At 49.7% G+C, this 15,739-nt stretch overlaps 1 long non-coding RNA gene across 1 annotated transcript; it reads left to right on the top strand.

Moving 5' to 3' along the window:
- Positions 1 to 1,778: 1,778 nt before the first annotated feature.
- Positions 1,779 to 15,469, top strand: LOC133208364 (uncharacterized). The gene is made up of 3 exons (XR_009724339.1): positions 1,779 to 2,966; positions 3,614 to 3,756; positions 14,507 to 15,469. It is a non-coding gene; the product is annotated as an uncharacterized LOC133208364 (long non-coding RNA).
- The last annotated feature ends 270 nt before the right edge of the window (positions 15,470 to 15,739 follow it).

Below are 15,739 nucleotides of genomic sequence, written 5' to 3'. Positions count from 1 at the left end.
AAGACAATTAAATACAATAATCAAACCCACACAAACTGGGGGAAGTGGGGCGGTTACCCAGCCTCCCCCTTCCCTAAAAATGACCAAAGGGCACTAAAGATGCCTCCCCCCCTCCGCCCCCCCCCACTTTTCCTCCAGGTCTTCCTATTAAAATTGGTATTTAGGGAGCATTTTCTGGTGCCGGGACCCCGGGGCCACCCGCTGCCTCTTGTCCCCATCGTTGCCCATCGCTGCGAGTGGCACCTCGGGGCGGGAATAGGCAGACAAACACACACCCCCTCCCTTTTTTACCCTCTTTTAGACGACAATTGACTGAAAGCGGATTAAGTTACGTTTGCCGGGCTGGTTTTTTCCAGGGTACCAGAACAGGACAGGTAAAGCTGTACAAACAGCCGGGAGCGAGGAATCGGGGGGTTACGGAGAGGACACGGCCCAGGGCAGAGCTCCCAAGATTGTTACTTCATTTTTTTTACTTGTATTATCGAATATTTTTGTTGTCTGTGTACAGCAACTGGCTCCGAGGAAAAAGGACCCGGTTTTGGACCTCTCCCCCCCCCCCCCCCCCTCGCCGGGCCCTGCTAATGCTGCTGAGATAATCTGGGGTTAAACAAAGAGGGAATAGATTTTCCCTTTCTCTTTTTCCTTCTCGAATCAGGCAGGAATTAGGAGTTGTTTCCCCAAGGCCACCCCCCCCTCCCCGCCTTCTCTTTATCAATAGAAAAGGATAATCAGCATCCTTGCAGATAGGGGCTGGCAATAATAATAATGATAATAATGATGATGATGATAATAATAATAATAATCAGAGAGAAAAAGAGAGAGAGACACTACACCCGCATTTCTACATCTCCCCTTTCGCACCCCTGCAACCTCCCCTTGCTCTGAAATCAGCCACATGGGTGGCTTTTTTTTCCCTTTTCGTTTTATCTTTCCCTTTTCTTTTAATATCTACATGCATATTTCCATTCTCTTCTTGTTATTCATCTCTCCCCCCTCCGCGAAGATGGGGAGGAAACACGAACACACGCACACACAAAGCAGCGCCGGAGCCATGCAAATCCGGAGCGGGAGCAAACCAGCGGCTCATTGCACCGGGTCCAACGCTTTTCTCCCTTCGTGCACCAACCACCCCCCTCCAGACACACTTTATTTTCCAGCACAAATGATGTGATTTTATGGGGTGGGGATGGGGGGGACCCTGTTCCGCCTAAGGAACTCGAAAAATTAAAATTGGGAGGAGAGAAACTGGGACTTTTCTTTCCCCTTCTGTGCCCCCCCCCCCCTTTGAAGCTGAGGGGAGGGCGACTGCCCCGGGACACTGCTAAAAAAAATAGAGGCTGAGAGAGATCAAAAACCGGCTCCGCAGGTCCCAGAGGCGGCTTCTCCCCCCCGACACATTCCCCGAACTGCGCGGCGCAGGCAAAGGCAAGGGGGGGAAAGAGGAGGAGAAGGGGGGGAAACCTCCGTGTTCCCCCATGCAGCAGCTGCCCCGTCCTGCTCCGGGATGGGAGGCAGATTCCCGCTCCCTTCCCACCCTCTTTTCCTCTTTCCCTGCCTCCCTCCGTAGTTTCCAGCTCAACACGGTAAGTCCCTTTGCTCCCCCCGCCACCCTTTCCCTTTCTCAGACACCAAAGGTGTTGTTTAGAACGGCATTCTCCTTCTTACTTTAATTTTCCCCTCTATTTTCCCCCCAGTTTCCTCCTTTTCCCCTCTATTTTCCACCTATTTCCTCCTTTCCCCCTCTATTTTTCCCCCAATTTCCTCCTTTTCCCCTCTTTCCCAGATGCGCGGAGAAGCTCCGCGCCCCTCCGCGCTGCGTTGCGCGGGTGTCTGCTGCTGCTCCTGCCTGCCCGGGGCTGCGCTCGGGCAGCGCTCCGGTAGGGGCGTCCGCACGGTGAGCTCACAAACGGGACAAGAAAAAGCAGGAAAATCCCTAGAAATCCACCCCAAATTAAGGGGAGATTGAGGAAATTAGCATTTAAAATATAAATTACATATGTATATATTTACATATGTAAGAGGGGTCTTTTTATTTTCGGGTTTGCTTCATCATTTTTGCCAGCGACAGATTTGAAGCGAAGGCAAAAAGCATCTTGCTTTAACCCGATCTTTCGCCGTTCCCCTCGCACCCTCTGGAAAAGGTGAAGCTGGCGTCGGGTTTAATGGCTTTTCTTATAAATTTTCCCATTATTTCCCCAAAAGCAGGAATCACCCTGGGATTTAGAGACAGCAGAAAACACGGATCGCCGTGCGGTTGGTGTGAAAGGAGGCGGCTGATTTACCACTCCCCACTTCCTTGGCCAGGAGCAGGGGCATATCTCAGCCTCCCGGGATTAAAAACGGAGTCATTTACTCCTGGAAGCGTTCGGCTCCAGCTACTTTAGAGCTGTCCCTGCACCCCCAAATAAACTCCCCGTGTCCATAGAACTATCCCTCCGGGTGTAACCCGGCACGGCCGCCTCGCACACTGCTTCACATTTACCATCCCGTGCTCCCAAATCCACCTTGTACGAGCAGTGGGGTGAAATCTGCGGGATTTCTCTCTGAGGAGGGGCATATTTCACCCTAAATTCCCCTGAGGGGCCCATATAGGCAATTACAGCCCTCTCCCAGTGCAGCGGAGGTGCTGCCCTCATCCCGGGGGGGACCGGAGCCCCTATTTTCCCTGCATTACCCCGCTCCCTACCTGCCCCAGCAGGAAGCGCTTCCTCGTCTCTTTTTCACTCCTGAAATTAAAAACTAAACCTCAAACCCTCGTGTCTGCAGTCAAATTAAAGTAAAATAATAACAATAATAATAAAATCCCTGGGATAAGGAAGCGTTTTGCCCCAGCCGGGAGCAAAGTGCCGGGAGGGAGGACGGACCTTCCTAATGGAGTAAAACAAGCTGGGCCGGTGGTTGTTAATTATCCGGTTGCATTCACATCCGTCACTCGGAGCCCGCTGCTTGTGTACTGAGAAACGAAGGTAAGAGGAGCTGGGATGGGTGGATGGATGGATGGATGGATGGATAGATAATAGATAGATAGATGATAGATAGATAGATAGATATATAGATAGATAGATAGATAGATAGATAGATGATAGGTAGATAGATGATAGATAAAGTATTTTCTCCCCTTTCTGTTTTAAAGGCTCCCAAGGACGTTAATGCGCGTTTCTGGGCAGCCGAAGCCATTTCCAAGCTCTATCCCAGAACACTCCCTGCCCAGCCTACAGGGTTGTGAATGCTCCTACAAGAGGGTCAAGAAAAGGAAGACCTAAATCCAGGAGAGCCGGGAAAGAGGCGAAACTCTCCCCTCGTCCTCCGGGTTCTGCCGGAGCCCGGGCTGGCCCGGCCTGCTGGTACCCCCGGGGGGGTACGGGGACGGGTTCTGGCCCGAAGCGGAGGTCCCCCTTCCTCATCTCATCCTCCTTAACAGCGCATCTCCCCTCCTCGGCTCGGGCTTAGTTCTACAAGGTATAAGAAGGAATATGAGCAGAACGGGGAGGAAGATCGCCCTAATTAGAGCCTATTAGAAGCGTAGGATGAGAGTTGTATATTATCAAGTAGGTATTTTTAAAGCGAATATAGATAGTACTAAAAAAAATTGTATATATTATGCCCTTTACAGCACAAAGAGAGCTAGCGTGATCAAATCAACACCGCTGAGTATGAACTGCGGGGAGAGCGCAGAAGAACGGAGTCCGGCGCGCACTGACTTCACTCCGCTCATAGGGGCCTCGGGTCTGTATATACGGAGGGATCTGCACATAGGTAGGGAGCCAGGCACAGATAATTCCCTTCCCGTCCTCAGATCAGCATTTTCCACCCCAGCGATGACAGTGACGCGTCCCATCTCCCACCGCGACCATCCCAGCCTCTCTCCTTCCCTAACACCCGGGAAAAAAAACAGCTTTTTCTCCCCCGCTTCCCAAATTGCCTGTCTTTCCCGAGCCGGGGGGTGCCTTTCTCCAAGGTCACCGGGAAAACCCAACTCTCCCCCTAAGGAATAAGGAAAAGGGGAGGGGGGGGGCGACGCGAGGGGTTGAGTTTCAAGCCCTTGAGCCGACATCCCCATCCTAATCTCCACGTGGCGAAGGGGCGAAAGGAGGCAGAGAAGGAATTAAAATAATAACAAATAAAGAAAAGAAGAATTAAAGAAAGGGGTGGTGTGGGGGGGTGTGCAGAGGCAGGTACCCGGGTTAGGGCATTCACTGACCTGGGCAGAGGCGGTTCCTGGAGTCCCGCTCCGGTGGAGCTCTCAGGGCAGGAGCGCAGGAGCAGCGCTGGCATGTCGCAAGCTCCCACCGAGGGGGAAAACCTGGGGGAGCCGCATCCTCCGAATGCCCACCCTCCTCCTCCTCCTCCTCCGGGCTGGGCTGAAGATCAGAGCTCTTCCGGGTTGGGAAAGGGCAGAGAAGGAGTGAGAGGAATATGATGGGCCGGTTCTTTACACACCCCTCCCGGGAATCACAGGGGGCGGGAAAAGGGGGGGGGACGGGGGGACGGATAGGGGCAGGGCCAGGTACCGGGGCTAGCAGCGGTGTGAGCGTGATGCGACCTGTCCCGGGAGCGACTGTCACTGCCGGGAGCCTTCAGTGCCTGGGGACAGAGACAGAGACTGGGGGGGGGAACAGGGAGGGAAGCAAATACTAAGCTGTCGGTGATAGAAATAACGCCGGAGCTCGCTCCGCTTGCATCGAAAGCTTTTGAGGAAAAGCGGTGAATTTAGCTATTATGGGCTGTTTCTTCTCCTCTGTCCACCCTTTTCTTAGGGAGGGAATTTTATTGCTCCTGTTTTCCTCTATTTATTTCATTTTATTATTATTATTTTTTAAATATACGTTTGTGCAAGGATCCTGGATTTGAACATAAAAAAAACCCACGTAAATGCAGAATTCCAATCCACACTCATCCCCTGGCATTTGGAGAGCTCAGGGGGGGTCTGTTGCCCTGTCCCCCTCCTCTTCATCGGGACGAGGAAGGCTCCTCTGCAGGGGACACCGACCTCGGGGGTCTGTCCCAGCCCGGGGGTCTGTGTGTCCCCCCACTATCCCTGTCTGTGCTTCCAGAGCTGGATGGGCTCGAAGCCAGGGCCGATCTTGCAGAATGAATTGGATGAACTGTAGCCTCCTGCCCCGATCACCCCCTTCTCCCGAAGACCTGGGGGCTTTCGGGGGCTGGGCAGGGAAGATCCTCCCTATCCCCCCAAAATGCTGTAGGGCCACAGGCTTCGGGGGATGCCCCAAATCTTGCAGCTAAGAGGAGATAGAGCTGAAGCTTTTAATGCTCCCCCCCTCGTGTTTGTGCCCAAAACCTAATGCTGCAGCCTCAGTGTGCCCCCGCCGAACAAACTTCCACCTTGGTGATGCTCCTGTTTTATTATTAGGGTTTGTGCTCATTTCTGCAACGCACTTCGCGGGGAAGGAGGGGGTCCTGCCAGCAAAACCCAGCAATACCAGTTCTGGGGGGGAGCTTCCCCATGGAAAACACGTCCCGGAGCGCCCACACTGACCTACTGGTGTGGGCAGGCGCTTACCGGGATGGAAGGGGGGAAAAGTGGGAAGAAAGGGGAGAAAAACACCTCCCTCACCCCAATTTAACATTACACTCCACTTCCACCACTGGCATAAAATGCTTCCATGGGAACAAACGAGGAACGTTTTATTCCCAGGACTAAGGAGGGTGCGTGGAGCTTCAGAAAGTGGGTCGAAAATCGATAATTTAGGGAAAACAATAATAACTATATACATATAATTAGTCCTGGTTAATATTATTCGTATTATACATATATATAATTACAATCCTGCTCCCGGAGGGATATTGTTGGGTTGGGTTTTTTTCTGCTGACGCTGGGAGTTGCTATCTCTGATTCTAGAGTGACTCCCTGTGAGGTGAAAGGTAACGCGATCGCCTCCCAATTCTATCTTTAGAAAACCCATTCAATTAAGGTAATAACTTAAAGCTCATTAGAACTGCGACCGGAGCCTTCCCACCACGAAGCCCCTATGGAAGCAGCTCGGGCACTCCTGGGGAGTCGGGTTGAGCCCATCTACACCCGCTAAACCCGTGCTTTTTGCTAGGAAAAGGGTTCGAAAACCAGGGTTTTAAAGCCAAGAGGCTTGAGCGGATTGCACGGAGCCGGCTGGAGGAGCCGGGGCTAAATCCTGACAGGGTATGGGATAAAATATAAAGAGAATACAGCTAAAACCAGGCAGGGCGTGTATTCTACATCACCAGGCAGGGAAAATCCCTGGGAAATCTGCTCCCCCAAAATAGCTCTGCGAGAGGGAGGGGAGATCAACGGCAAATATGTCGGATCCCCCACAAAATGCCCAAAAATACATAATAAATGAAAGAAAAGGGGGTGTAAGAGAGAGGGAACTGCACCTAGGGAGTCTGAGCACACTGTAGAAACTGGGGAAACGAAAAATCAAGGATCCTCCTGCAAAAACCTCTTGGGAAGGCCGTGGAGATGGAATCCCTGTTCCCCCGGCTTGGGGAGGAGGGTAAGAGGGAATTTGGGTACAGGCGCAGGCGCATCCACACAGCACCCCCTCCCCTTCTCCGCATTCACCCCGCACCGCGAAGTTCATTTCCAGCTCTGACGGCCGGTGATTCAAAGGTTAAACATAACTAATGAGGCTTTAAATGGCACCCGGGGTTTATCAGCGATATCGCAGACCTTCCCTGATGCCTGCGGTTTAGGTCCCAATATACATTAAAAGCAATAGCCAGGTAGCCAGAGGTTATTTAAATATATACATGCATATATGTGTGCGTATATATGTATTTGTTTGTGTATATATTTATTTATTTATTCACACACACATATGTTTTTTCCTTGTGTGGAATTTATACATATGGTGTGCGCGTGTGTATATATATTCTATATATATATTGTATATAATATATTCCACATATGTAATATATTAATATACTCCACATACGGTGTGTTAATATATTGTATGTGTTCTATACTACACACATATATTATATGCTTTTTCTATCACAGATGAAAAAATACATATCTTGTATACAGTATATATACTTTCCCCCCGCTTGTATTTTCCAACTTCCATGGTGAGCCTCTGATTCTCCCAGCGCATGTGGCTAACCCCACCTCTCGCTCTCCTCTTGGCACACATTTAGCCGCCTTATACCTCGAAATAAATACCTAAACACACACACACGGAATCGATCTCGGCTCCGCCTGAACCCAGATTTGGAGTCGGACCTTCCATAAATACGATCCGTGCGGTATTGTTAGTGAGAACCGCTCCGCCGGCTGCAGGGAGGAGGTTGGGGATGGGTTATTTGCTATAATTAAACTGCTCTGGACAGAAAACCCACCTTTCTCTGCCCCCAGCACGGAGAAAAAGCGTCAATAATCAATAATTCCCCCCTCCCCGGCTGTGAAACGTTCTCAGGCAGCTTATATTTAATATCATCCTCGTATTCTTCATTTCCAAGGAGGGGTAGAACGCTCCCTTCGTCTTGCTCGCTCCAAACGAGCCGCTTTGGCACTGCTTTGGCATTGATCCTGGGCTTTGTGTGCGCGGGGTGTATTCAGTTCGCTTTAAAACGATTTCCATTAAACGCAGCCTCCCGCATTCGGGTAGGCTCGACCTAATGACTTTGTGTGAACGGTGGGGAGGGACAGCTGGGATAGGGGGGAAACCTCAGGAATTATACACATATACCCCCCCTAAAATTCCCCTAAACGAGGGACTCGGGAATGAAATCAAAGCCAAACCCCAGCAAGTCGCCCCGGTTGCAAATTCCCATCCACTAGAGCCAAGGTGCAAACTGTATTTATAAGAACACATCCAACACGTGGAACTGGGGGATTTTAATTAAATCTCACTGCGGCTCTAACAGCATGGAAGTGCTATTTCATTCTGAGCCCGCCTCTTGCTTGTGTTTTATGGCGTTTTCTTGCCTCTGACTTTTCTCTCTCTTCTCTTCCCCCCCCACCCCCAAATATTAGACGAGGTACAGAATTATAAATGACTCTTTCCTTATCTGAGCTGCTCACATATCCAGGATCAGAGGAGCTGATTAAGAAAGAAGTCAGAGGCAACGTTGGATTCATAATGATTCGGAATAATGAATCCTTATCTCTGCTTTCCAGATTATCACCCTTTCAGCTCCCAATGTTTTGTTACATGGGATAATTTATTGCATCTAATACATCACAATGAATCTGATGGCGGAAAGCGATGGGCAGCGTTGGGGGGGGGGAAATGAAAAAAAACCCCAACCCAAAACGTGGGTCCTTATTTTAGTTGAGTTTTAAACCGAGGGGCAGAGAAACTGATTTGGTTTATTATTATTATTATTTAAGAATTGGGGAAATATAAGGTAAATCTGATAATAATGATAATAAATTGGGAGGGGAAGAGGAGCTTTAATTAATGTGTCACTTTCAGCCTGAAATTAGGAAAACCGACCGAAGCTTCTCCTCTCGCTGGCTGTGAGATCCTAATTTTACATGATTTCTATTTTATTCAAGGGGGAGATAATGCATCATAAACACGGGCTAAAGCACGGAGCCGGGTGAAGATAAAACACAATTTGCATCTTAGTTTTTCTCTCCCCTTCTTCTTTTTTCTCTTAAGGGAGGGCTGCCAATAATGTTCCATTTTTCTCCCCGCCCCGTTGTCAAATAAATACATGCACAGCAAAGAATCGATAAGGTTCCTGCTAAAGGAGTCTCTCCCCTTTCTCTCCCCGTGTCTCTGCCTCCTTTTATTTTAAGGTATTTCTTACAGACCGAAGAAACTCCGAGCGTTGCTTTGTATGTAAATGGAACGCTGCTCCGGCTTTCTGGCTGCAGAAATGAAAAGGGAGGGGGTTAAGGGGTGGGATTCACCTGAAATTATTGATATTCGTGTGCCTGAGGAGGGGAAGATCTGCTGATATTTATGCTGGATTGGGATGGATTCGTTTGAATCCGGGGAGGGAAGGAGCAGCCGAGCTCTGCCCCCTCACCTGCGCGGGGGGGAAAAGATGGATTTCAGCTATTTCCTGCGGGGAATAGCCCCCTTTGCTGCGCTCTGAGGGATGGGGTAGGAAAAGGGGGGGAAGTCCCAACGCAGCCCGAAAGTACTCCTCCACTGAACCACCGATAACGGCTCAAACACCCCCATACCCCACCCTGAGCAGGGCTGGGGCTGCTCCTCACCCCCCGCGTTAGAGCATCCTCCCTTCTTCTTCTCTTAGACAGCAATGACCAGAAAATGGTGCCTAAAATCCTTTCCGTGGTCAATTGCTGCACCTCGGATTTGGGGTTTTGTTTTGTTGTTGGTTTTTTTTCCCTCCTTTTATTTTTCCTTTATTTTGCTCAACCCCTTTTTCCTTTTTCTTCTTTCTCTTATTTTCCCCCTCCTTTGCCTCTCTTTGTTTTAATATTTTTCCCTTTATTTCTCCCTCCCCCGCCCCGTGTATGGACATTCCCAAACCTTATATTCCCGAGGACAGGTGCTGCCAGCCCTATTCTCTACCTTGCTTTAAGTTTCCCTGCCTCCCTCCCATCCCTTCTTGGCTCTGCCGCCGCAACGACGGTGTTTAATCGTTAACCACCTCCAGCACGGTCCGTTTCTATTTTCTCTCCAGGAAGCGGGAGAGGCTTCTGAAACAAGGTTGAAAAATAACTCGGTTTTCCCCTTTGCCTAAAGGGAAAAGCTCCCAGCCGGGGTCTGGGTTGGGGGGGGACACACCTTCCCCACCACCACCCGTGTGCGTGTTGCACCTCTCTCTGCTATAGGTTCATCGTTTTCTATGCAGTGCTTCCCAAATCCCATCCGAACGGTAATCTCCGCTCCCCTACTCTCTCTCCACCGTCTATTCCCTGCAATATTTGTCAAGGAATTTCAAGTATCAATTATAACCGAAATTTTTGATCACACCCCCCCTCCCCCCCCAGTTTGGAGTGTAGATGATTTGATAGGAATATACACATATATAATACCCGTTCTCCCTCAGATGAATTTATTGGACCACGTCCCACCCTTAGCTGAACATTCAATATTCCAGCATTATCTCCGCACTTAAACTCGCTTTCTCCATTGCTGTGCCAAGATAAATTTGCATAATATTTGCAGTTGTAATTAGCTGATGAACATCTCTCAGCCTTCCCCTTTGTTTTCCGCGCGTTTGGTTTTCAATTGATGCCACTTTTGATCTTTAATATTACAGTATCCCGATAGAGTATTTTATATCTTATCTGGAGCGCATGAAAGTCGGGCAGAAAGGGAACGAGAAGGGGGGGGGGGGGTGTGAAAAAAAAAGGGAACCAAAAAAACAGGGAGAAAGGAGAAGGAGGAAAAAGGCACAGAACGAAGCCGAATTACTCAGAGCTTCCAACGGTTGCTTCAGATCCCTGGATCCGCGGTTATGGGGCAAACGTGATAAATGTGGAAATTAGAGAGATTTAAAAGGATATAAGGACTTAATCGGGGGAGGTACCGCCCGCATCTGGGCATCACCCTGCAAGGGCGACGGGGGTTGGGAACACGGGGTTGGGGATACAGGAGGCTGGGGACACAGGGATTTAGGACACAGGGGCTGGGGGGCACCCCGTTGTGTGTGTGTCTGCCCGCCTCCGGGCTTGGGGACCTCGGGGAGGGCTCCCTTTGGACTTTTAGGGACTCAAACACATAAGTTGGGGTTTGTTTATTTTATATATACAAATACATATAAGCATGTGTATATATACGTGTGTATATATGTATATATATATATGTATAACATGGAGGGGCTGTGTGTGCTTTCTTCACCCAGCAATTGCATGGGGTTCAGCCCATACCGGCTGCCCAGTACCCCCCGATCCCCCTCCCGTAGCATCATTCCCCCGCCTCCAGGGTCACCTCCGCTCGCAGAGCCGGGAGTAAAGGATGTTATCACGTCGGGAGGGTTATTAAACCGCTAATGAATGAGTGTCTGTGAGACTCTGGACGGGCTGGAGAGACTGCGGGAGGGGGGCTAAGGGGGGAAGAGGAGGCAGAAAGGCTCGATCTTCATGCCAATCTCTGGAACAAATAGCTAACATTTAACGTTTACACCCTGCTTGGCGACGAACTGGCGCTCCACGGACCCCTGATCCAGGCTAAAATGTCCAGAAAGCCTTTGGAGAGAACAAGTTCCTAGCTATCAGGTTCTTCTGATCTCTCTCCTCCTTTCATAGGGCTTTGGTTTCAGGCTGGACTTGTCCAATGTCTGCTTTACCGCTGCGAGCTCCTAAATGAGTGTCAAGGAGGCGAATATCAAATAGCAGAGAGGTCAAGGCGATTTGGTTAACCGTTGGCTGGGCTGATGGCTTTAAACTTGTGTGGGAGGCTGGGGACGTGGTGGGGGGGAGGGAAGGAAAAGGGGGAAGGAATGGGAGGAAAGGGGAAATAGACCCGGGAGAAAGGAAAGCAAGGAAAGGGGGATAGGAAGAGGGTCGGGGTGAGGGATTGATGCTTGGAGACCCCCAAAAAGGCAGCACCAATGATGAGAGGTTGAGGGTTATGGGAAGCCTTGGTGGAGGGTTTACTGGTGGCACTGGTTAGGCTGGGAGTGTCCTTGTCCATGGGCAATGCACGTATTTTGGTGGCATCTGCATTTGGGCTTGATCCTTGGTGTTTTGCATGGGATGCTGCAACCTGAATGAGCGTTGGGGTTTGAAGACATGGGGAGGGGGATTCTGTAGCATGCAGATGGTAGGGCAACACTCTGTGTGTGTGTGTGTGTGGGATGACCCGAAGATGGATCTCAAAGCCCCAAAACAAGGTGTGCTTGTGGAAAGGGCAGGGATGGCTGGGGGAGTTAAAAGCCTGGGTTGGGATCTGTGGTCCTAGGCGTGATGCAGGACATGCATGGCTTGGGGGCTGTGAGGGTGGTTAGAGAGGTGCCATGTGTGTCTGTGCACTGGGAGGAGAGAGGGATGGATGCATGGAAGTGATAGGGATATGTCAGGATGGGGGCAGGTGAAGAGCCCCTATGGAACACATAAAGGTGAGTGTAAAGCCACTGTGGCTGTAGCTGAAGCTTGAGGTGTGAGTTGGCTGTGGGTGTAGGATGGGATTTGTAAGGGGGGTCCTGTGGGGCTGCAGGACCCTGGGCATGAGGGGCTGTGATGTGGGAATGTGACTGTTGGGTGATGAGCCCAGGGAAAACCTTGGGCTGGGTGATCCAGCATCACTCTCAGGGGGCAAATTCCCTCCCTAAGTGCTATTGCGCTTCCCATGGGGAAGCATGGGGACAGGCTGGGTGGCTCAGCAGGCAGTGAAGAAACCAAAGAGAAATTTTACTTTCCCTATATAATAATCCGCTTTAAATATATATATAAACATATATATATATAAATAAATAAGAGAGAATTTCCTGGAAGAGAAAGTTTTCTATTAGTGAAGTGGCCAATGAACAGAACAAATACTCGAGGCCCTTTCCAGCCGCAGTGCTCCGCTCCGGAGCCGCGCCAGCCCTCCCTTCCCTGCAATCACATTCTGCTCCTGACATGAGCAGAAAGCTCACTCTGGTCCCAGGTAATGTAAAGCTCGTCAGCTGAATCAAGGCAAACAATCGCCATAGGAAATGTGTGCACAGCTACACACGGCTGAGCAGCGCCGGGGCTTGTAACTACCGCAGAGTTTGCAGGAGCTAAAACCAAGGGGGAGTTAATCGTGGGTTTAGTTCCCATGCCCTTGACCTACAAGTTGAAGAGCTCAGGAGTGCAATGCTGATAGAATACACTCAGGTGAAGGCTCCGTGGCCCTCAGTCTAAAGCTATAGTCTCCATATTGCCCCGGCTTTTGGATTGTGAGCATGTGATGGGAGAACTGTTTCCTTCCACTCCCCTTTTGGAGGTGCACAAAGGACTTCATGGGGCTGTCCTATGGGAACAAGGGATGCCATAGGAGACATTTTAACAAAGCCTAGTGAGGATGGGAGAGAGGATGAGCAAATTTCAGGATCAGATATGCATTTGGGGTTTTTTTTGTTCTGGTAGTTTCATTTGCTTGGCTGCTCAGGACCGCCTGGATCCTGGAGAGCATGGGGCTGAGCATCATATGGGCATCACCAAGGTGCATCCCTATGGAGAGGTGCCTCCTGCATGTGTTTGGATACGAATGTATTGGGAATATGTGTGCAGGGGGTGCTTGTGCATCTGCAGGTAACTTTATATATATATATATATATATATATATATATATATATATATAAAAATACATATCTATTCCATAGTAGGCCCAGAGCTATAGGTCCCTCCATGGCGCCCGCATACATCCACATACATACACCCACTAAGGTTGCGTTTCCGGAGACATTCTCAAATAGAGCAGTGTAATTTCTCCGCTGATTTTGATTGACACGCTGTCCCTGGGATCATGTGTTAATCCCTTCTTCACTCAAGCCTTTTCATAACTCATTTCTCTCTGCTAGATGGAGACTCTGATGGTTACCGAGGCAACGATGATAGCACTAAGCCATTTCCCTCTCTGCACGGAGACCATTATTCCGCATGCATAGGCCATTTGCAACAAAGGTCGCCACAAAGTCATCCACAACACAGCACACGTTTATTAAACTTTTATTCCTTTTTGCCTTCCCTCCCCCTAACACAGAAACTAGCCAACACGTGTGCAATCTCTGCCTTTCTGTTTGGGGGCGGGGGGAGATCTTTGTAATATAGGTAATAATAACCGTAGCAGTTATTATTGTACCCAAACTATATACATCACACAGATCAGGGGCTTAGAGTTCCTGGTCTAGAAAGATCACGCTTAGATGGCGAGGTTTTGAACCAATGATTCCTATTTATCTTTTGTTCTCCTATCAAATAGTAACTTTAATAGCAGTTGGAGGAAAAAACAGCCAACAGCAATGATATGAGAGCCGTGTGAGGTGGATATCTGAATGCAAAACCCACACGGGGGTTTGCCCTGCGAAACAAAGCACCTCCCAAACCCCAATAACCAAATAACCAACAACCAAATAACCAATAACCAAATAACCCCCAGCAATGACCAACCCCTCAATGGGGTGATTTTCTTAAGTCCAATTTCTACTTGGCTCCTTACCTGGGCTTCCTGGGTCTGGATATAAGTTATAGAGGGTCCTTCTTGGGTAAGGAGCTGGTTTAAGGGTGTCAAAAGCCAGCTCTGGCCGTAAGAGGACAATGGGTTAATGCACTGCTGAAAGGGCTGCTGCTAACCTGAGGTGCTCCCTCCCCACCAGCAAGGCTTTGCCCATATGGGGCCATGCTACTGGATTTTATTTCAGCCCCATCCTTTGCCTCTGGAGACCGAATATGATGCATGGCTTTGGGCTGGCTTTTAGTGAGCAGCCTTTTCCCATCGGGAACGGCGTGGGTAAAGGCATAAACCCCTGTACTTTGGATTTGTGCATTTAGCACTGAAACCAACCCCAACAAACATCCACATGTAGCATCTTCCGGCCACCAGCCCCATCACTGCAGCTGGGGTCACAGGTCCTTATCCTGAAGCTATTCATTACCTCTTTCTATCTCTGTTTCAAGGCACATATCTGGAGGTCTTACATTTCCAGCCACATCAGGACAGAGAGCCCATCCTGCTGCTATGGGTCTTGTAGCTGACGGCAGCAGGGACGGGCTGGGCGGCTTGGACAGTGCTGCAGCATCAGGTCTGCCACGGATGTGAAAGAGGAGGAGAAGATGGCCCACGGTGATAAGGTCCCAGGCAATTTCTATGGTGCCTCCTACTCTTCTCTGTCCAGACAGCTCCAGCGCTCCTCCGGGATCTTATCTCTCCCTATTGCTGCACCTCTTCGGCCTCCCTCCTACAGTGTCCTGCTCAGCTCGGTGCAAAACACACTCCTAATTGCACTGGCCTGGCCCAAAGCTCTGATCCCATCTGCCCTCTCTGACTCCCGTCACTGGCTTCACTGGTTTTATCACCTATTTCACTTACATGTTTGATGCCGCCTCTTCAAAGCCAGGCAGAGGTCAGCCCAGCCCCAGATCCACCACTGTTTTTCCCTTTATTTTCAATTTGGGAATTAAAAGTAATAGTAATTGCCAACCTTTAAAGGTTTAGCTTGTTCTTTTGGATATGTGGAGCCACTGAAACAATTGGGAAGTCCACGAGTCCAACCTCTGCAAGTGCATCGAGTCCTGAGCTTGGAGATCCACCGAGAGGAAAGCATCTCCCGGGAGCAAACCATTACTTGGAGACAGCCACAGCGATTTCCACAACAGCCCATGTGCTTGTTTGCAGAGTTTCTGTTTTGCAAGGTATTCAGATAGTCAGAGACAAACAGGAGTTGGGCTTAATCTCCCCGATCTGCCATTTATCTGAAGAATCACTTTCCCACCACAATGCAACCACCACCATGGAGGGCGAAGCAACATCGGTCCAGCTGACACAGGGGAGGGTGGTTTATGATATAGGGTGAAGTGACTCCTCTGCTGAGCACTGATTTAGCAGAGGTGTTTGAGAACAGCAGTGCCCTGGATCCTCAGTGGCTGAAGACCTATCACATCCACCCCTTTGAACTGATGGGGAGAAAGAGAGAGCCTTGCTTCATAGGAACAGCAGCACAGTGGAGGGGACCTGAGAGGGATTGATCACGCAGACAAGGTCTTGCTGTCCAGAGGATGCATTGTCTCATGGCACTTTTCACTCTATTCCCAAACCACAGTAAGCCTTTCTGAATAAAAGCCGATTTCCCTTTTCCCTATTCCCTCACCATCCAGTGTTGTCTGCTCTTGCACCACTCTTCCTATGGGAAG

This window comes from Neopsephotus bourkii, unplaced genomic scaffold, assembly GCF_033783945.1.
Source record: "Neopsephotus bourkii isolate Nb327-2 ecotype Australia unplaced genomic scaffold, CSIRO-AGI_Nbou_v1 NB_266, whole genome shotgun sequence".
Lineage (NCBI taxonomy): Eukaryota > Metazoa > Chordata > Aves > Psittaciformes > Psittacidae > Neopsephotus > Neopsephotus bourkii.
Note: the sequence above shows the minus strand (reverse complement) of the source record. Positions and strands in the feature narration are given on the sequence as shown.